This window comes from Neoarius graeffei, chromosome 8 (genome assembly GCF_027579695.1).
Source record: "Neoarius graeffei isolate fNeoGra1 chromosome 8, fNeoGra1.pri, whole genome shotgun sequence".
NCBI lineage: Eukaryota > Metazoa > Chordata > Actinopteri > Siluriformes > Ariidae > Neoarius > Neoarius graeffei.
In genome coordinates this window covers 80109367-80132742 of record NC_083576.1, presented here as the reverse complement: position 1 = coordinate 80132742, position 23376 = coordinate 80109367, and the positions used below count along the sequence as shown (strand labels likewise).

Sequence of the window (23376 nt, the reverse complement as noted above, 5' to 3'; positions counted from 1 at the left end):
GGGCCACCGTGCTGGGGTATTTTTGTCATTCTGTCTACTGATAAACGGCACAGCCCTTATAAGTCAGCAGGACGCTCTTGGAAACTTCTGGTGCTTGACCATAAAGGAAGGAGTGCGTGTGGGGAAAGTTCACACATCAACGCAAGCCACTTGTGCTGGCGCTTTGAGCACAAACTCCCATAAAAGGACGAGGATATGAACAACGACTCCTACCAACCAGAACATGGTCAAAAGTACTCGGACACCTGACCATCATACCCATGTGGTTCTTCCTCAAACAAGTGTATAGAATGTCTTTTTACGCTGTAGCGTTACAGTTTCCCTTCAGTGGAACCAAGAGGCCCAAACTTTTTCCAGTACAACAATGCTGCTGTGCACAAAGTGAGCTCCATGAAGGCATGCGTCAAGGTTGGAGTGAATGAACTCTACCGTCCTGCACAGAGCCCTGACTGAACACCTTTGGGATGAACTGGAACACTGATTGCATGCAACATATTGGACATGTAGTGCGTCAAACATACAATACCATGTGGATATCAAACTCCTGCGTATCTGCAAATGAACGCAATACTGATACCTTTATTTTAGTTTGGTATTGTTCCTCATTGCACACAGTTACTGTAAATACAAAATGCTGGCGTCACGGAATGAAGGCCTGAAACCGTACTCATATCAAGAGACTGCAAGTTTAAATTCCAACAACCATCCATGGTTCAGTGTCAAAATTGGCCATACTCTCACTCCCTGTTGATTACAGTGAAACTAGCCAATCATGGGTGTCTTTGAACTCATGTATTTGGAGGAGGGCAGGTAGAGCTTTCCTTCTAATGTGTTACACAGCATGAAAAGATGTGGCATCATGTGTCCGGGGGGGGGGGGGGGGGGGGGGGGTTTGATTCGTTTCCTGTAGTCCTGTCGTCGGGTAAATGCACGAGTTTGGTGGGAAGCAGACCGAGACTCTCAGCACTGTCCCAAGAAGCTCTCTGACTGGTTGTTTGGTTCACACCAAAAGACGATCACCATGTTCTCACCTTCACAAATGAACAGTTCCAAAGGAGGAAAGCACTTCAGGGTTCGATTCAAACAGACAATACACTGTATATGTGACAGTAACCAAGCAGACTCTCTACAAGCTCCTGTCGCCAACTTATGCAAAACCTCACAGATTGGATGAAAGATGGGTTTTGGTTTATACCCTTTCACGTGTCAGTCTACACCCGTTTTATATGTATAGTACATTCAAGGACTGGATCAGAAACAAATCAGTGATTATAATGGGCAGCATGGTGGTTAGCATAGTTACCTCACAGCAAGAAGGTTCTGGGTGAAAACCTCACAGCTGACCGAGGCCTTTCTTTACGTTTTTCTCATGCCTTCGTGGGTTTTCTCCTACAGTCCCACAGATTAGGTCAACTGGCTGCTCTGTGAATGGCCGTCTCTGTATTCGCCCTGCTATAGATCAGCAAAATGCCTCTTGACAAAAGTCAGCTGGAATTGGCTTCAGCTTCCACGTGACTGACAGATAACCGGTACAGATAATGGATGTATGGATGAATAACCAGAGATCAGAATCAGGTTTGTGCTTCCATGGTTTATGCGTCTTCCAATCATAAAGAAACTTTTCATGCAGGTCCCCAGACACCTCCATAAACAGCTGAATGATCATCTCAAAGAGGATCAGTTTCCCAGCAGAAAATTAAATGTTACTGGAGATTAAAAAAAAAAAAAAAACTCGAATGTCAGTAAAGAAAGTGGCATGTTACGAATGCCAGGATCAGACAACATGAATTCAGGATGATTTTGATAGGATTCTGTCCGAGTGAAAACATTTCCAGAGTCAAGCCTGGATATGAAGGTTAGAAACAACAAAACAGGCCCACAACTGAAGAATAGATACCTCAATTACCCCTTTTCCACCAAATCAGTTCCAGGGCTGGTTCGGGGCCAGTGCTGGTGCTGGTTCACAACTCATTCAACTTGCGAGCCAGCTGAGAACCAGTTTGCTTTTCCATAGCTCGCAGGGTCACGTCATTACATCACTGTATACGTCATTACATCGCTGTATACGTCAGTTACATCGCTACGTTTGCTTAAACCTTGGCGCGAATATCGAAGCAAAAACACGGAAGAAGCAGCAGCAACAATAATAATAAATGACTTCGCGTTTGTACAGCTGCTGCTTCTCGTCGCTTAAAAATGGCGAGCTTTCGTGGTCTTGTTATTGTTGTTGGTCTTAACAACTCCGCCCCCCCGCTGACGTAAGCGGTTCTTTCCTCTGGCCCAGCAGAGAGTTGGTGCTAGCCTGGAACCGGTTTTTCAGGCCCCAGAGCCAGTTCGTCAGTGGAAACAGAAAACCTGGTTCCAAACTAAGCACTGGCCCCGAACCAGCCCTGGAACTGCTTTGGTGGAAAAGGGACAAATGAAAAGTCTAGTGTCAAACGAGGCGAGAAAATCCAAAAAATTCCAACATGCTAGACTTGGGACCAATAGAGTGGAACCACCCTGGGATCAGTGGAACCAATGTAGAATGGAACCACACTGAGACCAATGTGTTTCCACTCCACTGGTCCCAAGTCTAGCACATTGGAATTTTTTTGGATTTTCTAGGCGTGCTCCTTGGTGGCCATGTTTGACAACTTCTTGACCTTCCTTCTGATGACACACATGGATTTGAACAATGATTGGTCGAGGTCAAACTTGTAGCATTGCCAGTCTCTTGACCAAGACACTCTACAATGGGACGAACTGGGACCAGTGGAACCACTCCATTGGTCTCAATTGTGGTTCCACTTCAAATTAGACATGCTCCTTGGTGGCCACATTTGACAATTTCTTGACCCTCCTTCCAGATGACATGCACAAATGTCAACGATGGGTCAAACTTGTCATGTTGCCAGTCTCTTGACCAAGACATGGCAAGAATTTATAGCACGGTGGTCATCTAATCAGACATAGTGACCATCGTGAAAGAAAAAAATGTAGTCTGATCCCTGCATTAGACACCAGAAAGAAGAAGAAAGATAAACCCATGATGAAGGCTGTTGGGATTCGCACTCCGATAAAGGGAGCAAGTGTGGCAGTCAAAACCTCCAGAAGAACCAATTTCCTTATAAACCTGCACAAATTGTACCCAAAACTATTATTTATTTCGAAAGCATAGATTCATCACAACAAATATTGACAGTGTTTAATTTATTACTGTTTACAGCTCATTTCTTTATTTTTGAAGCCATCTTTGCTCTCTAGCATGCACAGAAATGTCAACCTGCAAAATTATGAAACAACTGCTTATCAAATCTAATCGGATATTAAATACAGTTTTACTTAAAAAAAGAAAAATTAAAAAAAGAAGTTATTTATTGTCCAGGTGCTGCTGAAATATTTAAGCGAACACTAACAGTGCACCGGATACCAAACACTAACTCGACTCTGAGACCTGATATCTGACCCAAAAAGTTCACTTTAGACTCATTTTTCATAAATATAACCACTTTGTTTGAGAATAAATAGTAAACAAACTGCAGTCTGAGTAGCTTTGAGAGCAGACAGCCACTCACACACAGTCACTCACACAGCCTCACAGTCACTCACAGTCAGTCACTCACAGTCAGTCACACAGCCTCACAGTCAGTCAGTCACTCACACAGTCACTCACACAGCCTCACAGTCACAAACAGTCACACACACACAGCCACACAGTCAGTCACTCACTCACAGTCAGTCACACAGCCTCACAGTCAGTCAGTCACTCACACAGTCACTCACACAGCCTCACAGCCACACACACACAGCCACACAGTCAGTCACTCACTCAGTCACACAGCCTCAAAGTCACTCACTCACACACATACTCACCCAGTCAGTCACTCACTCAGTCAGTCAGTCACACTGACTCACAGTCACTCAGTCACACACAGCCTCAAAGTCACTCACACACAGTCAGTCACACACAGTCAGTCACTCAGTCACACACAGTCTCACTCAGTCACTCACACACAGTCACACAGCCTCAAAGTCACTCACTTACACACACAGTCACACACACAGTCACAGTCTCACACAGTCACTCACTCAATCACACAGTCACTCAGTCACACAGTCACAATCACACAGTAACTCTCACAGCCACTCACTCAGGCACAGTCACTCAAACAGTAACTCTCACAGTCACTCACAGTCACTCACTCAATCACACAGTAACTCTCAGTCACACAGTCACAATCACACAGTAACTCTCACAGTCACTCAGTCACTCACAGTCACACAGTAACTCTCACAGTCAGTCACAGTCACTCAGTCACTCACAGTCACAGTCACTCACTCAATCACACAGTAACTCAGTCACACAGTCACAATCACACAGTAACTCTCAGTCAGTCACAGTCACTCACACAATCAGTCACTCAGTCACACAGTAACTCTCAGTCACACAGTCAGTCACTCACAGTCAGTCACAGTCACACAGTCAGTCACTCAATGTCACACAATCACACAGTAACTCACACAGTCAGTCACTCAGTCACTCCCTCACACAATCACACAGTAACTCTCAGTCAGTCACAGTCACACAGTCAGTTCCTCACACAGTCAAACAGTAACTCTCAGTCACTCAGTCAGTCACTCACTCACAATCACACAGTAACTCTCACAGTCACACAGTCAGTCACTCACTCACAGTCACACAGTCAGTCCCTCACACAGTCACTCACTCACAATCACACAGTAACTCTCACAGTCAGTCACACAGTAACTCTCAGTCAGTCACACAGTCAGTCATACAGTCAGTCACACAGTCACTCTCACAGTCAGTCACAGTCACAATCACACTAACTCTCACAGTCACTCACTCACAGTCACACAGTCAGTCACTCACAGCCACTCACTCACACAGTCACACACAGTCAGGTCACTCACTCACAGTCACTCACAAATCACACTAACTCTCACAGTCACTCACTCACAGTCACACAGTCAGTCACTCACAATAACACAGTAAATCTCACAGCCACTCACTCACAGTCACACAGTCAGTCACTCACAATAACACAGTAAATCTCACAGCCACTCACTCACAGTCACACAGTCACTCACAATCACACAGTAACTCTCACAGTCACACAGTCACTCACAATCACACAGTAACTCTCACAGTCACACAGTCAGTCACAGTCACTCAGTAACTGTCAGTCACACAGTCACTCACAGTCAGTCACTCAGTCAGTCACTCACAGTCAGTCACTCAGTAACACAGTCAGTCACTCACAGTAACTCTCACAGTCAGTCACAGTCACACAGTAACTCTCAGTCACTCACTCAGTCAGTCACACAGTCAGTCACTCACTCAGTCACACAGTCAGTCACTCACTCACAATCACACAGTAACTCTCAGTCACACAGTCAGTCACTCCCTCACAGTGACACAGTAACTCACAATCACACAGTAACTCTCACAGTCAGTCACACAGTCAGTCACTCACTCACAATCACACAGTAACTCTCAGTCACACAGTCAGTCACTCCCTCACAGTGACACAGTAACTCACAATCACACAGTAACTCTCACAGTCAGTCACAGTCACACAGTCACAGTCACACAGTCAGTCACTCACTCAGTCACTCACAATCACACAGTAACTCAGTCAGTCACAGTCACTCACAATCACACAGTAACTCAGTCAGTCACAGTCACTCACAATCACACAGTAACTCTCAGTCAGTCACACAGTCACAGTCACACAGTCAGTCACTCACTCACAGTCACACAGTCACTCACAATCACACAGTAACTCACAGTCAGTCACAGTCACTCACAGTCACACAAACACTCACTCACAATCACACAGTAACTGTCAGTCACAGTCAGTCACTCACAGTCACACAGTCAGTCCCTCACACAGTCACACAGTAACTCTCACACTCACTCACAATCACACAGTAACTCTCAGTCAGTCACAGTCAGTCACTCACTCACAGTCATACAGTCAGTTACTCACTCACAGTCACAATCACACTAACTCTCAGTCACTCACTCACAGTCACACAGTCAGTCACTCACCCACAGTCACACAGTCAGTCACTCACTCACAATAACACAGCAAATCTCACAGCCACTCACTCACAGTCACACAGTCAGCCACTCACTCACAGTCACACAGTCAGTCACTCACTCACAGTCACACAGTCAGCCACTCACTCACAGTCACACAGTCAGCCACTCACTCACAGTCACACAGTCAGTCACTCACTCACAGTCAGCCACTCACTCACAGTCACACAGTCAGTCACTCACTCACAGTCACACAGTCAGCCACTCACTCACAGTCACACAGTCAGTCACTCACTCACAGTCACACAGTCAGCCACTCACTCACAGTCACACAGTCAGTCACTCACTCACAGTCACACAGTCAGTCACTCACTCACAGTCACACAGTCAGCCACTCACTCACAGTCACACAGTCAGTCACTCACTCACAGTCACACAGTCAGCCACTCACTCACAGTCACACAGTCAGTCACTCACTCACAGTCACACAGTCAGTCACTCACTCACAGTCACACAGTAACTGTCAGTCACAGTCAGTCACTCACAGTCACACAGTCAGTCCCTCACACAGTCACACAGTAACTCTCACACTCACTCACAATCACACAGTAACTCTCAGTCAGTCACAGTCAGTCACTCACTCACAGTCATACAGTCAGTTACTCACTCACAGTCACAATCACACTAACTCTCAGTCACTCACTCACAGTCACACAGTCAGTCACTCACTCACAATAACACAGCAAATCTCACAGCCACTCACTCACAGTCACACAGTCAGTCACTATCACACAGTCAGTCACTCACTCACAGTCAGCCACTCACTCACAGTCACACAGTCAGTCACTCACTCACAGTCACACAGTCAGTCACTCACTCAGTCACAGTCACACAAACACTCACTCACAATCACACAGTAACTGTCAGTCACAGTCAGTCACTCACAGTCAGTCCCTCACACAGTCACACAGTAACTCTCACACTCACTCACAATCACACAGTAACTCTCAGTCAGTCACAGTCAGTCACTCACAGTCACACAGTCAGCCACTCACTCACAGTCACACAGTCAGCCACTCACTCACAGTCACACAGTCAGCCACTCACTCACAGTCACACAGTCAGCCACTCACTCACAGTCACACAGTCAGCCACTCACTCACAGTCACACAGTCAGCCACTCACTCACAGTCACACAGTCAGCCACTCACTCACAGTCACACAGTCAGCCACTCACTCACAGTCACACAGTCAGCCACTCACTCACAGTCACACAGTCAGCCACTCACTCACAGTCACACAGTCAGCCACTCACTCACAGTCACACAGTCAGCCACTCACTCACAGTCACACAGTCAGCCACTCACTCACAGTCACACAGTCAGCCACTCACTCACAGTCACACAGTCAGCCACTCACTCACAGTCACACAGTCAGTCACTCACTCACAGTCACACAGTCAGTCACTCACTCAGTCACACAGTCAGTCACTCACTCACAGTCACACAGTCAGTCACTCACTCACAGTCACACAGTCAGCCACTCACTCACAGTCACACAGTCAGCCACTCACTCACAGTCACACAGTCAGCCACTCACTCACAGTCACACAGTCAGCCACTCACTCACAGTCACACAGTCAGCCACTCACTCACAGTCACACAGTCAGCCACTCACTCACAGTCACACAGTCAGCCACTCACTCAGTCACACAGTCAGCCACTCACTCAGTCACACAGTCAGCCACTCACTCACAGTCACACAGTCAGCCACTCACTCACAGTCACACAGTCAGCCAGTCACTCACAGTCACACAGTCAGCCAGTCACTCACAGTCACACAGTCAGCCAGTCACTCACAGTCACACAGTCAGCCACTCACTCACAGTCACACAGTCAGCCACTCACTCACAGTCACACAGTCAGCCACTCACTCACAGTCACACAGTCAGCCACTCACTCACAGTCACACAGTCAGCCACTCACTCACAGTCACACAGTCAGTCTCTCTCTCAGTCACACACACAGTCAGTCTCTCTCTCAGTCACACACACAGTCAGTCTCTCACAGTCACTCACTCAGCCACAGTCACACAGTCAGTCACTCACCCACAGTCACACAGTCAGTCACTCACTCACAATAACACAGCAAATCTCACAGCCACTCACTCACAGTCACACAGTCAGTCACTATCACACAGTCAGTCACTCACTCACAGTCACACAGTCAGCCACTCACTCACAGTCACACAGTCAGTCTCTCTCTCAGTCACACACACAGTCAGTCTCTCTCTCAGTCACACACACAGTCTCTCTCTCACAGTCACTCACTCAGCCACAGTCACACAGTCAGTCACTCACCCACAGTCACACAGTCAGTCACTCACTCACAATAACACAGCAAATCTCACAGCCACTCACTCACAGTCACACAGTCAGCCACTCACTCACAGTCACACAGTCAGTCACTCACTCACAGTCACACAGCAAATCTCACAGCCACTCACTCACAGTCACACAGTCAGCCACTCACTCACAGTCACACAGTCAGCCACTCACTCACAATAACACAGCAAATCTCACAGCCACTCACTCACAGTCACACAGTCAGTCACTCACTCACAGTCACTCACAGTCACACAGTCAGCCACTCACTCACAGTCACACAGTCAGCCACTCACTCACAGTCACTCACAGTCACACAGTCAGCCACTCACTCACAGTCACTCACAGTCACACAGTCAGTCACTCACTCACAGTCACTCACAGTCACACAGTCAGTCACTCACTCACAGTCACTCACAGTCACACAGTCAGTCACTCACTCACAGTCACTCACAGTCACACAGTCAGTCACTCACTCACAGTCACTCACAGTCACACAGTCAGTCACTCACTCACAGTCACTCACAGTCACACAGTCAGTCACTCACTCACAGTCACTCACAGTCACACAGTCAGTCACTCACTCACAGTCACTCACAGTCACACAGTCAGTCACTCACTCACAGTCACTCACAGTCACACAGTCAGTCACTCACTCACAGTCACTCACAGTCACACAGTCAGTCACTCACTCACAGTCACTCACAGTCACACAGTCAGTCACTCACTCACAGTCACTCACAGTCACACAGTCAGTCACTCACTCACAGTCACTCACAGTCACACAGTCAGTCACTCACTCACAGTCACTCACAGTCACACAGTCAGTCACTCACTCACAGTCACTCACAGTCACACAGTCAGTCACTCACTCACAGTCACACAGTCAGTCACTCACTCACAGTCACACAGTCAGTCACTCACTCACAGTCACACAGTCAGTCACTCACTCACTCACAGTCACACAGTCAGTCACTCACTCACAGTCACTCACAGTCACACAGTCAGTCACTCACTCACAGTCACTCACAGTCACACAGTCAGTCACTCACTCACAGTCACACAGTCAGTCACTCACTCACAGTCACACAGTCAGTCACTCACTCACAGTCACACAGTCAGTCACTCACTCACAGTCACTCACAGTCACACAGTCAGTCACTCACTCACAGTCACTCACAGTCACACAGTCAGTCACTCACTCACAGTCACACAGTCAGTCACTCACTCACAGTCACTCACAGTCACACAGTCAGTCACTCACTCACAGTCACTCACAGTCACACAGTCAGTCACTCACTCACAGTCACACAGTCAGTCACTCACTCACAGTCACTCACAGTCACACAGTCAGTCACTCACTCACAGTCACTCACAGTCACACAGTCAGTCACTCACTCACAGTCACTCACAGTCACACAGTCAGTCACTCACTCACAGTCACTCACAGTCACACAGTCAGTCACTCACTCACAGTCACTCACAGTCACACAGTCAGTCACTCACTCACAGTCACACAGTCAGTCACTCACTCACAGTCACACAGTCAGTCACACAGTCAGTCACTCACTCACAGTCACACAGTCAGTCACTCACTCACAGTCACTCACAGTCACACAGTCAGTCACTCACTCACAGTCACTCACAGTCACACAGTCAGTCACTCACTCACAGTCACACAGTCAGTCACTCACTCACAGTCACTCACACAGTCAGTCACTCACTCACAGTCACTCACAGTCACACAGTCAGTCACTCACTCACAGTCACTCACAGTCACACAGTCAGTCACTCACTCACAGTCAGTCACACAGTCAGTCACTCACTCACAGTCACACAGTCAGTCACACAGTCAGTCACTCACTCACAGTCACACAGTCAGTCACTCACTCACAGTCACTCACAGTCACACAGTCAGTCACTCACTCACAGTCACTCACAGTCACACAGTCAGTCACTCACTCACAGTCACTCACAGTCACACAGTCAGTCACTCACTCACAGTCACTCTCAGTCACACAGTCAGTCACTCACTCACAGTCACTCACAGTCACACAGTCAGTCACACAGTCAGTCACTCACTCACAGTCACACAGTCAGTCACTCACTCACAGTCACTCACAGTCACACAGTCAGTCACTCACTCACAGTCACTCACAGTCACACAGTCAGTCACTCACTCACAGTCACTCACAGTCACACAGTCAGTCACTCACTCACAGTCACTCACAGTCACACAGTCAGTCAGTCACTCACAGTCACTCACAGTCACACAGTCAGTCACTCACTCACAGTCACTCACAGTCACACAGTCAGTCACTCACTCACAGTCACTCACAGTCACACAGTCAGTCACTCACTCACAGTCACACAGTCAGTCACACAGTCAGTCACTCACTCACAGTCACACAGTCAGTCACACAGTCAGTCACTCACTCACAGTCACACAGTCAGTCACTCACTCACAGTCACTCACAGTCACACAGTCAGTCACTCACTCACAGTCACTCACAGTCACACAGTCAGTCACTCACTCACAGTCACTCACAGTCACACAGTCAGTCACTCACAGTCACACAGTCAGTCACTCACTCACAGTCACTCACAGTCACACAGTCAGTCACTCACTCACAGTCACACAGTCAGTCACTCACTCACAGTCACTCACAGTCACACAGTCAGTCACTCACTCACAGTCACTCACAGTCACACAGTCAGTCACTCACTCACAGTCACTCACAGTCACACAGTCAGTCACTCACTCACAGTCACTCACAGTCACACAGTCAGTCACTCACTCACAGTCACACAGTCAGTCACTCACTCACAGTCACTCACAGTCACACAGTCAGTCACTCACTCACAGTCACTCACAGTCACACAGTCAGTCACTCACTCACAGTCACTCACAGTCACACAGTCAGTCACTCACTCACAGTCACTCACAGTCACACAGTCAGTCACTCACTCACAGTCACTCACAGTCACACAGTCAGTCACTCACTCACAGTCACTCACAGTCACACAGTCAGTCACTCACTCACAGTCACACAGTCAGTCACACAGTCAGTCACTCACTCACAGTCACACAGTCAGTCACTCACTCACAGTCACTCACAGTCACACAGTCAGTCACTCACTCACAGTCACTCACAGTCACACAGTCAGTCACTCACTCACAGTCACTCACAGTCACACAGTCAGTCACTCACTCACAGTCACTCACAGTCACACAGTCAGTCACTCACTCACAGTCACTCACAGTCACACAGTCAGTCACTCACTCACAGTCACTCACAGTCACACAGTCAGTCACTCACTCACAGTCACTCACAGTCACACAGTCAGTCACTCACTCACAGTCACTCACAGTCACACAGTCAGTCACTCACTCACAGTCACTCACAGTCACACAGTCAGTCACTCACTCACAGTCACTCACAGTCACACAGTCAGTCACTCACTCACAGTCACTCACAGTCACACAGTCAGTCACTCACTCACAGTCACTCACAGTCACACAGTCAGTCACTCACTCACAGTCACACAGTCAGTCACTCACTCACAGTCACAGTCAGTCACTCACTCACAGTCACACAGTCAGTCACTCACTCACAGTCACTCACAGTCACACAGTCAGTCACTCACTCACAGTCACTCACAGTCACACAGTCAGTCACTCACTCACAGTCACTCACAGTCACACAGTCAGTCACTCACTCACAGTCACTCACAGTCACACAGTCAGTCACTCACTCACAGTCACTCACAGTCACACAGTCAGTCACTCACTCACAGTCACTCACAGTCACACAGTCAGTCACTCACTCACAGTCACACAGTCAGTCACTCACTCACAGTCACACAGTCAGTCACTCACTCACAGTCACTCACAGTCACACAGTCAGTCACTCACTCACAGTCACTCACAGTCACACAGTCAGTCACTCACTCACAGTCACTCACAGTCACACAGTCAGTCACTCACTCACAGTCACTCACAGTCACACAGTCAGTCACTCACTCACAGTCACACAGTCAGTCACTCACTCACAGTCACACAGTCAGTCACTCACTCACAGTCACTCACAGTCACACAGTCAGTCACTCACTCACAGTCACTCACAGTCACACAGTCAGTCACTCACTCACAGTCACTCACAGTCACACAGTCAGTCACTCACTCACAGTCACTCACAGTCACACAGTCAGTCACTCACTCACAGTCACTCACAGTCACACAGTCAGTCACTCACTCACAGTCACACAGTCAGTCACTCACTCACAGTCACTCACAGTCACACAGTCAGTCACTCACTCACAGTCACTCACAGTCACACAGTCAGTCACTCACTCACAGTCACTCACAGTCACACAGTCAGTCACTCACTCACAGTCACACAGTCAGTCACTCACTCACAGTCACTCACAGTCACACAGTCAGTCACTCACTCACAGTCACTCACAGTCACACAGTCAGTCACTCACTCACAGTCACTCACAGTCACACAGTCAGTCACTCACTCACAGTCACACAGTCAGTCACTCACTCACAGTCACTCACAGTCACACAGTCAGTCACTCACTCACAGTCACACAGTCAGCCACTCACTCACAGTCACACAGTCAGCCACTCACTCACAGTCACACAGTCAGCCACTCACTCACAGTCACACAGTCAGCCACTCACTCACAGTCACACAGTCAGCCACTCACTCACAGTCACACAGTCAGCCACTCACTCACAGTCACACAGTCAGCCACTCACTCACAGTCACACAGTCAGCCACTCACTCACAGTCACACAGTCAGCCACTCACTCACAGTCACACAGTCAGCCACTCACTCACAGTCACACAGTCAGCCACTCACTCACAGTCACACAGTCACTCACTCACTCACAGTCACACAGTCACTCACAATCAGTCACAGTCACACAAACACTCACTCACAATCACACAGTAACTGTCAGTCACAGTCAGTCACTCACAGTCACACAGTCAGCCACTCACTCACAGTCACACAGTCAGCCACTCACTCACAGTCACACAGTCAGCCACTCACTCACAGTCACACAGTCAGCCACTCACTCACAGTCACACAGTCAGCCACTCACTCACAGTCACACAGTCAGCCACTCACTCACAGTCACACAGTCAGCCACTCACTCACAGTCACACAGTCAGCCACTCACTCACAGTCACACAGTCAGCCACTCACTCACAGTCACACAGTCAGCCACTCACTCACAGTCACACAGTCAGCCACTCACTCACAGTCACACAGTCAGCCACTCACTCACAGTCACACAGTCAGCCACTCACTCACAGTCACACAGTCACTCACTCACTCACAGTCACACAGTCACTCACAATCAGTCACAGTCACACAAACACTCACTCACAATCACACAGTAACTGTCAGTCACAGTCAGTCACTCACAGTCACACAGTCAGCCACTCACTCACAGTCACACAGTCAGCCACTCACTCACAGTCACACAGTCAGCCACTCACTCACAGTCACACAGTCAGCCACTCACTCACAGTCACACAGTCAGCCACTCACTCACAGTCACACAGTCAGCCACTCACTCACAGTCACACAGTCAGCCACTCACTCACAGTCACACAGTCAGTCACTCACTCACAGTCACTCACAGTCACAGTCAGTCACTCACTCACAGTCACTCACAGTCACACAGTCAGTCACTCACTCACAGTCACTCACAGTCACACAGTCAGTCACTCACTCACAGTCACACAGTCAGTCACTCACTCACAGTCACTCACAGTCACACAGTCAGTCACTCACTCACAGTCACTCACAGTCACACAGTCAGTCACTCACTCACAGTCACTCACAGTCACACAAACACTCACTCACAATCACACAGTAACTGTCAGTCACAGTCAGTCACTCACAGTCACACAGTCAGCCACTCACTCACAGTCACACAGTCAGCCACTCACTCACAGTCACACAGTCAGCCACTCACTCACAGTCACACAGTCAGCCACTCACTCACAGTCACACAGTCAGCCACTCACTCACAGTCACACAGTCAGCCACTCACTCACAGTCACACAGTCAGCCACTCACTCACAGTCACACAGTCAGCCACTCACTCACAGTCACACAGTCAGTCACTCACTCACAGTCACACAGTCAGCCACTCACTCACAGTCACACAGTCAGCCACTCACTCACAGTCACACAGTCAGCCACTCACTCACAGTCACACAGTCAGCCACTCACTCACAGTCACACAGTCAGCCACTCACTCACAGTCACACAGTCAGCCACTCACTCACAGTCACACAGTCAGCCACTCACTCACAGTCACACAGTCAGCCACTCACTCACAGTCACACAGTCAGCCACTCACTCACAGTCACACAGTCAGCCACTCACTCACAGTCACACAGTCAGCCACTCACTCACAGTCACACAGTCAGCCACTCACTCACAGTCACACAGTCAGCCACTCACTCACAGTCACACAGTCAGCCACTCACTCACAGTCACACAGTCAGCCACTCACTCAGTCACACACACAGTCAGTAAGTCTCTCTCTCAGTCACTCACTCACACAGTCAGTCAGTCTCTCTCTCACAGTCACTCACTCACAGTCAGTCAGCCACTCACTCAGTCACACACACACACAGTCAGCCACTCACTCAGTCACACACACACAGTCAGCCACTCACTCAGTCACACACACACACAGTCAGCCACTCACTCAGTCACACACACACAGTCAGCCACTCACTCAGTCACACACACACACAGTCAGCCACTCACTCAGTCACACACACACACAGTCAGCCACTCACTCAGTCACACACACACAGTCAGCCACTCACTCAGTCACACACACACAGTCAGCCACTCACTCAGTCACACACACACACAGTCAGCCACTCACTCAGTCACACACACACACAGTCAGCCACTCACTCAGTCACACACACACAGTCAGCCACTCACTCAGTCACACACACACAGTCAGCCACTCACTCAGTCACACACACACAGTCAGCCACTCACTCAGTCACACACACACAGTCAGCCACTCACTCAGTCACACACACACAGTCAGCCACTCACTCAGTCACACACACACAGTCAGCCACTCACTCAGTCACACACACACACAGTCAGCCACTCACTCAGTCACACACACACACAGTCAGCCACTCACTCAGTCACACACACACACACAGTCAGCCACTCACTCAGTCACACACACACACACACACAGTCAGCCACTCACTCAGTCACACACACACACACAGTCAGCCACTCACTCAGTCACACACACACACACACACAGTCAGCCACTCACTCAGTCACACACACACACAGTCAGCCACTCACTCAGTCACACACACACACAGTCAGCCACTCACTCAGTCACACACACACACAGTCAGCCACTCACTCAGTCACACACACACAGTCAGCCACTCACTCAGTCACACACACACAGTCAGCCACTCACTCAGTCACACACACACAGTCAGCCACTCACTCAGTCACACACACACAGTCAGCCACTCACTCAGTCACACACACACACAGTCAGCCACTCACTCAGTCACACACACACACAGTCAGCCACTCACTCAGTCACACACACACACAGTCAGCCACTCACTCAGTCACACACACACACAGTCAGCCACTCACTCAGTCACACACACACACAGTCAGCCACTCACTCAGTCACACACACACACACAGTCAGCCACTCACTCAGTCACACACACACACACAGTCAGCCACTCACTCAGTCACACACACACAGTCAGCCACTCACTCAGTCACACACACACAGTCAGCCACTCACTCAGTCACACACACACAGTCAGCCACTCACTCAGTCACACACACACACACAGTCACTCACTCAGTCACACACACACACAGTCAGCCACTCACTCAGTCACACACACACAGTCAGCCACTCACTCAGTCACACACACACACAGTCAGCCACTCACTCAGTCACACACACACAGTCAGCCACTCACTCAGTCACACACACACAGTCAGCCACTCACTCAGTCACACACACAGTCAGCCACTCACTCAGTCACACACACAGTCAGCCACTCACTCAGTCACACACACACAGTCAGCCACTCACTCAGTCACACACACACACAGTCAGCCACTCACTCAGTCACACACACACACAGTCAGCCACTCACTCAGTCACACACACAGTCAGCCACTCACTCAGTCACACACAGTCAGCCACTCACTCAGTGTCACACACAGTCAGTCTCTCTCTCAGTCACACACACAGTCAGTCACTCTCTCTCTCTCACAGTCACTCACTCAGTCAGTCACTCTCTCTCTCACACAGTCACTCACTCAGTCAGTCACTCACTCTCTCACACAGTCACTCACTCAGTCAGTCACTCTCTCTCTCTCACAGTCACTCACTCAGTCAGTCACTCTCTCTCTCTCACAGTCACTCACTCAGTCAGTCACTCTCTCTCTCTCACAGTCACTCACTCAGTCAGTCACTCTCTCTCTCTCACAGTCACTCACTCAGTCAGTCACTCTCTCTCTCTCTCACAGTCACTCACTCAGTCAGTCACTCTCTCTCTCTCTCACAGTCACTCACTCAGTCAGTCACTCTCTCTCTCTCTCACAGTCACTCACTCAGTCAGTCACTCTCTCTCTCTCACAGTCACTCACTCAGTCAGTCACTCTCTCTCTCTCACAGTCACTCACTCAGTCAGTCACTCTCTCTCTCTCACAGTCACTCACTCAGTCAGTCACTCTCTCTCTCTCACAGTCACTCACTCAGTCAGTCACTCTCTCTCTCTCTCACAGTCACTCACTCAGTCAGTCACTCTCTCTCTCTCACAGTCACTCACTCAGTCAGTCACTCTCTCTCTCTCACAGTCACTTACTCAGTCAGTCACTCTCTCTCTCTCAGTCACTCACTCAGTCAGTCACTCTCTCTCTCTCACAGTCACTCACTCAGTCAGTCACTCTCTCTCTCTCTCACAGTCACTCACTCAGTCAGTCACTCTCTCTCTCTCAGTCACTCACTCAGTCACTCTCTCTCTCTCACAGTCACTCACTCAGTCAGTCACTCTCTCTCTCTCTCACAGTCACTCACTCAGTCAGTCACTCTCTCTCTCTCACAGTCACTCACTCAGTCAGTCTCTCTCTCTCTCTCACAGTCACTCACTCAGTCAGTCACTCTCTCTCTCTCACAGTCACTCACTCAGTCAGTCACTCTCTCTCTCTCACAGTCACTCACTCAGTCAGTCACTCTCTCTCTCTCACAGTCACTCACACAGTCAGTCACTCTCTCTCACAGTCACTCACACAGTCAGTCACTCTCTCTCACAGTCAGTCACACAGTCAGTCACTCACTCTCTCACAGTCAGTCACACAGTCAGTCACTCACTCTCTCACAGTCAGTCACACAGTCAGTCACTCACTCTCTCTCACAGTCAGTCACACAGTCAGTCACTCTCTCTCACAGTCACTCAGTCACTCTCTCTCTCTCACAGTCAGTCACACAGTCAGTCACTCTCTCTCACAGTCACTCAGTCACTCTCTCTCTCTCACAGTCAGTCACACAGTCAGTCACTCTCTCTCACAGTCACTCAGTCACTCTCTCTCTCTCTCTCACAGTCAGTCACACAGTCAGTCACTCTCTCTCACAGTCACTCAGTCACTCTCTCTCTCTCACAGTCAGTCACACAGTCAGTCACTCTCTCTCACAGTCACTCTCTCTCTCTCACAGTCAGTCACACAGTCAGTCACTCACTCTCTCTCACAGTCAGTCACACAGTCAGTCACTCTCTCTCACAGTCACTCAGTCACTCTCTCTCTCTCTCACAGTCAGTCACACAGTCAGTCACTCTCTCTCACAGTCACTCAGTCACTCTCTCTCTCTCACAGTCAGTCACACAGTCAGTCACTCTCTCTCACAGTCACTCAGTCACTCTCTCTCTCTCTCTCACAGTCAGTCACACAGTCAGTCACTCTCTCTCACAGTCACTCAGTCACTCTCTCTCTCTCTCACAGTCAGTCACACAGTCAGTCACTCTCTCTCACAGTCACTCAGTCACTCTCTCTCTCTCACAGTCAGTCACACAGTCAGTCACTCTCTCTCACAGTCACTCTCTCTCTCTCACAGTCAGTCACACAGTCAGTCACTCTCTCTCACAGTCACTCAGTCACTCTCTCTCTCTCTCAGTCAGTCACACAGTCAGTCACTCTCTCTCACAGTCACTCAGTCACTCTCTCTCTCTCACAGTCAGTCACACAGTCAGTCACTCTCTCTCACAGTCACTCAGTCACTCTCTCTCTCTCACAGTCAGTCACACAGTCAGTCACTCTCTCTCACAGTCACTCAGTCACTCTCTCTCTCAGTCAGTCACACAGTCAGTCACTCTCTCTCACAGTCACTCTCTCTCTCTCACAGTCAGTCACACAGTCAGTCACTCTCTCTCACAGTCACTCTCTCTCTCTCACAGTCAGTCACACAGTCAGTCACTCTCTCTCACAGTCACTCTCTCTCTCTCTCACAGTCAGTCACACAGTCAGTCACTCTCTCTCAGTCACTCTCTCTCTCTCTCACAGTCAGTCACACAGTCAGTCACTCTCTCTCACAGTCACTCAGTCACTCTCTCTCACAGTCAGTCACACAGTCAGTCACTCTCTCTCAGTCACTCTCTCTCTCTCACAGTCAGTCACTCTCTCTCACAGTCAGTCACTCTCTCTCACAGTCAGTCACTCTCTCTCACAGTCAGTCACTCTCTCTCACAGTCACTCTCTCTCTCTCTCACAGTCACTCTCTCAGTCACTCTCTCTCTCTCTCTCTCTCACAGTCAGTCACACAGTCAGTCACTCTCTCTCACAGTCACTCAGTCACTCTCTCTCTCACAGTCAGTCACACAGTCAGTCACACTCTCTCACAGTCACTCAGTCACTCTCTCTCACAGTCAGTCACACAGTCACTCTCTCTCTCTCTCTCTCTCTCTCACAGTCAGTCACTCTCTCTCTCTCTCTCTCACAGTCACTCTCTCTCTCACAGTCAGTCACTCACTCTCTCTCACAGTCAGTCACACAGTCAGTCACTCACTCTCTCTCACAGTCAGTCACACAGTCAGTCACTCTCTCTCTCTCTCTCACAGTCAGTCACACAGTCAGTCACTCTCTCTCTCTCTCTCACAGTCAGTCACACAGTCAGTCACTCTCTCTCTCTCTCTCACAGTCAGTCACTCTCTCTCTCACAGTCACTCTCTCTCACAGTCACTCTCTCTCTCTCACAGTCACTCTCTCTCTCTCACAGTCAGTCACACAGTCAGTCACTCACTCTCTCTCACAGTCAGTCACACAGTCAGTCACTCACTCTCTCTCACAGTCAGTCACACAGTCAGTCACTCACTCTTTCTCACAGTCAGTCACTCACTCTCTCTCACAGTCAGTCTCACAGTCAGTCACTCTCTCTCACAGTCAGTCTCACAGTCAGTCACTCTCTCTCACAGTCACTCACACAGTCAGTCACTCACTCTCTCTCACAGTCAGTCACACAGTCAGTCACTCACTCTCTCTCACAGTCAGTCACAGTCAGTCACTCACTCTCTCTCACAGTCAGTCACACAGTCAGTCACTCACTCTCTCTCACAGTCAGTCACTCACTCTCTCTCACAGTCAGTCACACAGTCAGTCACTCACTCTCTCTCACAGTCAGTCACACAGTCAGTCACTCACTCTCTCTCACAGTCAGTCACACAGTCAGTCACTCACTCTCTCTCACAGTCAGTCACACAGTCAGTCACTCACTCTCTCTCACAGTCAGTCACACAGTCAGTCACTCTCTCTCTCTCTCTCTCTCACAGTCAGTCACTCTCTCTCTCTCTCTCTCTCTCTCTCACAGTCACTCTCTCTCTCTCACAGTCAGTCACACAGTCAGTCACTCACTCTCTCTCACAGTCAGTCACACAGTCAGTCACTCACTCTCTCTCACAGTCAGTCACTCACTCTCTCTCACAGTCAGTCTCACAGTCAGTCACTCTCTCTCACAGTCACTCACACAGTCAGTCACTCACTCTCTCTCACAGTCAGTCACACAGTCAGTCACTCACTCTCTCTCACAGTCAGTCACAGTCAGTCAGTCACTCTCTCTCACAGTCAGTCACACAGTCAGTCACTCACTCTCTCTCACAGTCAGTCACAGTGAGGTTGAGTTTGTGCTGAAGTTTCTCTCCCAGTTTCCTGTCAGATTCACTTACCGGCTTTATTGACGCTCAGCTCCTTCCGGATCCACTGCCGATCTTTATGAACTTCGGATATAAATCCGTAAACTTTCTGTCACCCTTCCCGGAGTGTGTTAATCTTTAAAACAAGCTGAATAAAAACGAGCCCTCAGGTTCCTGTCGCGCTGCTTCTCCCTCTCGCTGCTCACAGCGTTTACCCAGCGCAGCAATGGAGCGGCTCAGGATTTTATAGTAAGAGGCGGGACTTCGGGGTGTCGTCGTCCAATCAGGTACGAGGACAAACTCGAGGCGTCCAATCCAAATCGAGGATTGACGTCCGATACCAAAGCCCCATTTAAATAACAATGTTTAATATACAAACATGTATTTAAAAAATGTATTTAAAATCTCATCTCATTATCTGTAGCCGCTTTATCCTGTTCTACAGGGTCGCAGGCGAGCTGGAGCCTATCCCAGCTGACTACGGGCGAAAGGCGGGGTACACCCTGGACAAGTCGCCAGGTCATCACAGGGCTGACACATAGACACAGACAACCATTCACACTCACATTCACACCTACGCTCAATTTAGAGTCACCAGTTAACCTAACCTGCATGTCTTTGGACTGTGGGGGAAACCGGAGCACCCGGAGGAAACCCACGCGGACACGAGGAGAACATGCAAACTCCACACAGAAAGGCCCTCGCCGGCCACGGGGCTCGAACCCGGACCTTCTTGCTGTGAGGCGACAGCGCTAACCACTACACCACCGGGCCGCCCATAATTTAAAATTATATATATATATATATATATATATATATATTTTTTTTTAAATAAAAATAAAATATATATATATATATATATATATATATATATATTTTTTTTTTTTTTAAAATAAAAATAAAATATGGAATAAATTATTAAATGAAAGAATACTACGATTATTATTATTATTATTATTATTATTAATAAATAATATTTCATATAAATAAATAAAATGTATCAAAATATTTTATAAATAAAAATAATTCAAATATGGAATGAATTAATGAACGAAAAACTACTAAAAATTATTAATAATATTAATAATAATGAATTTATTTATTTCGAACATGTATAAAAATATATATAACTATTTGTACATACAAAAGAAAGAAAACGAGAAATTAAAAAATAAAATAAAGAGCTAAGACATTACAAAACACTGCACATTGAAAAAGGAGTGGGAAGAAGTACAATACTACTACTAATAATAATAATAAATAAGCCCTATTTAAATAATATTTTATTTATACAAACATATAGAATGTATTTCAAACATATAGAATGTATATTTTATCAGCTGCTGATTTTATATCTATCTATCTATCTATCTATCTATCTATCTATCTATCTATACACACACACACACACACACACACACACACACACATTATATATATATATATATATATATATATATATATATATATATATATAATTTAATTTTTTTGAAATAAAAATTAAAATATGGAATGAAGTAATGAATGAAAAACTAATAAAATTATTATTATTGACAACAACAACAACTAATAATAATAGCCCTATTTAAATAATATTGTATATATACAAAACATATAGAATGTATTTCAAACATATAGAATGCATATTTTATCAGCTGCTGATATCTATCTATCTATCTATCTATCTATCTATCTATCTATAAAAATTTAAAAATAAAAACTAATTAAAATATGGAATGAATTAATGAATGAAAAACTACTAAAATTTTTATTATTATTAAATAACTATTTCACATATCTAAATAAATAAATAAATAAAATATATACAATTATTTTATGAATAAAAATAATTCAAATTTGTAATGAATTAATGAACAAAAACCTACTAAAAATTAATAATAATAATAATAATAATTAATAAGCCCTATTTAAATAATAATTTTATTTATACAAACATATAGAATGTATTTCAAACATATAGAATGTATATCAGCTACTGATTTTTATATATATTATAAAATTTGTCTCTCTCTGTGTATATTTATTTATTTATTTATTCATAAAAACTAAAATATGGAATGAATTAATGAATAAAAACTATTAAAATTATTATTATTACTACAACAATAAATGATAATAATAATAATAATAATAATAATAATAATGAATAAGCCCTATTTAAATAATATTTTATATACACAAACATATAGAATGTATTTCAAACATACAGAATATATATTTTATCAGTTGCTGATTTTATATATAGATATAAATATATATATATGGCGGCATGTTGGTGTACTGGTTAGCGCTGTCGCCTCACAGCAAGAAGGTCCGGGTTCGAGCCCCGTGGCCGGCGAGGGCCTTTCTGTGCGGAGTTTGCATGTTCTCCCCGTGTCTGCATGGGTTTCCTCCGGGTGCTCCGGTTTCCCCCACAGTCCAAAGACATGCAGGTTAGGTTAACTGGTGACTCTAAATTGACCGTAGGTGTGAATGTGAGTGTGAATGGTTGTCTGTGTCTATGTGTCGGCCCTGTGATGACCTGGCGACTTGTCCAGGGTGTACCCCGCCTTTCGCCCGTAGTCAGCTGGGATAGGCTCCAGCTTGCCTGCGACCCTGTAGAACAGGATAAAGCGGCTACAGATAATGAGATTATATATATATATATATATATATATATATATATATATATATATATATATATA

General features: G+C 47.1%; 1 protein-coding gene across 6 annotated transcripts in view; it reads right to left on the bottom strand.

The window, feature by feature from the left end:
* The window catches only part of mical2b (microtubule associated monooxygenase, calponin and LIM domain containing 2b), a 235187-nt gene extending 214314 nt beyond the window's left edge, over positions 1–20873 (bottom strand). For all 6 annotated transcript variants that reach the window (XM_060928315.1, XM_060928310.1, XM_060928312.1 and 3 more), the window contains exon 1: positions 20705–20873. The gene's annotated coding sequence lies outside the window, so the exon portion shown is untranslated. The remainder of the gene's footprint in view (positions 1–20704) is intronic.
* Positions 20874–23376: the final 2503 nt, after the last annotated feature.